At 36.6% G+C, this 2,061-nt stretch overlaps 1 pseudogene; it reads left to right on the top strand.

The window, feature by feature from the left end:
* The first annotated feature begins 1,498 nt into the window (after positions 1–1,498).
* Positions 1,499–1,784, top strand: LOC123841014 (U6 snRNA-associated Sm-like protein LSm8; annotated as a pseudogene).
* Positions 1,785–2,061: the final 277 nt, after the last annotated feature.

Raw genomic sequence — 2,061 nt, 5'->3', positions numbered from 1 at the left:
ATATGAAAAACAGTAAACATCATACTCAGTGGGGAAGTACTAAGGTCAGGAATGAGACAAGGATGTCCACTCTTTCCACTTTTATTCAACATAGTACTGGAGGTCCTAGCCATAGCAATCAGACAACCAGTTTGGAGCCTGGAGGGAGCCTAATTTGTTATTTTGAAAATGTTCAGAGAACATTCTACTAAAAGTCACAGTGTAAGTGCAAATGAGCACTGAATATCTCAATCAAAAATAGCACTTAAGGGAAATAAGCAAAGGGGTGCTGTTTGGATCTGCATGCTTAGACCAGAATTCAAGGCAGGAGTGGTTTTATTGTTACTGATTTTAAGTCTTTATAATTAACAATAAGTGAGAGTATCTTTTGTATCAGACCATAGTGATAGCAGATTTAGCAGGAGCCCACAATTGTCACTTTATAAAGCAGGTATTCAGATGTACACATGTGATTTACCCTTCATAGAAAGAAACACCTTTATCCATGGATAAACTAGAAGGTCACTTGTCCTACATGACACAATATTCAATTCAAGTGTTATAATCCCCAAAACCCCACTCATATACCTGCCACCAGGTCTGAAAAGTCAGTATTCCAGATGTGTCCTTTTTGGTTCTTCCCCTTCATTGTCATTTTTTGCAAAAGCAAACTGTTGAGAAGGGTAACATGTATAGCCTCAAATTCCTTATTTACTGTAAATCTATTAGGTAAATCTACTCTCAGTGGGGATCCTGGCAATTTGTGGACAATTAACAGGAAAAGAATGCTGGAAGGGTGTGGGGAAATATCCACCACCAATTTTTGCCTTCAGCCAAACATACTGACCACATAGAGGCTCACAAGGTATTGGAAGTAAGAGGATTTTTAAGGAGGGCACTTGATGTAATGAGCACTGGGTGTAATATGCAACTGACGAATCACTATATTCTACCTTTGAAACTAACAATATAGTATATGTTAACTAAATTGAATTTAAATTTAAAAAAAATTTTAAAGAATTTTTAAACATCTTCCTGTACAGGAGTTTTTACTGGTGAGCCATGCATGCATGGACTTCAGCAGGTCCCGGAACTTCTGAAAGCATTTATTAAAAAAATTTCTGTGTGCATACATATGAGCACTTTTTTGGGGAAAAAGTACAAATTTTAATCAGATCCTTGAAGGGGCTGGGACCAAAAATTTTAAGAACCACTGGACTAATGAGGGTTGCCACCATAGACTGTGCTATCAGAAGTGCAACCTGACAGGAAGGGCCCAGAAAATGAGGGTTTTCAGATAATAATCCCCCAAATGGTTACAAACTACTGGTCTGTCCAACTTCCTCATTTTACAGGTGAGGAAACTGAAGCCCAAAGACAATTATATAATTGTCCAACATAGCATAATTATAAGTACAGTATACTAGTATAGTATAATGTAGATGAGCTCAGGCAGGCCTTTTTAGCTTCACTTGTCACTTGTGTCACTGTGTTGCTCAGAACAGCTGAGCTCAGCATCATGACATCTGCCTTTGATAACTACATCAACCAAACTGTTGCAGTTACAACTTCTGAGGACAGAATGATTGTGGGAACACTGCAAGGTTTTAACCAATTAACTTGAGTTTGGATGAAAGCCATGAACTAGTGTTTAGCTCTTCACAGGAGTAAAACAAGTGATGCTAGGGATATACATTGTAACAAGTCTCAGTGTTGCAGTCATTGGAGAAATTGATGAAGAAACAGATCCTGCACTTGATTTGGAGAATATTCCAGCAGAACTTCTAAACTCTGTAGCACACTGAGGAAAAAGTATATACCTTGGACATCTATAAATCTTTGTATAGAAATTCATTATTCTGAGGATGATGTATGGAATCTTTAGGAATGTTTAATGGTGGACTTTGACTCCATATTGATTCATAGTAATATATATGTAAATTAAAATATTTCTACATTTCTTTGAATAAAATATAGATGAGCTCAGTGTAAATTGTTTTGAGTCTAATAAGAAATAATCTCTCTTATCCTCTTTCTATTTTCCTCAATGTTTCTTTTCTGAGAGTCACTGTAAATGGAAGA

This window comes from Mirounga angustirostris, unplaced genomic scaffold, assembly GCF_029215605.1.
Source record: "Mirounga angustirostris isolate CCGP_5_RB_7025 unplaced genomic scaffold, mMirAng1.0.hap1 SCAF_11, whole genome shotgun sequence".
Taxonomy (NCBI): Eukaryota; Metazoa; Chordata; class Mammalia; order Carnivora; family Phocidae; genus Mirounga; species Mirounga angustirostris.
The sequence above is the reverse complement of the archived record's forward strand: the minus strand, read 5'-3'. Positions and strand labels throughout refer to the sequence as shown.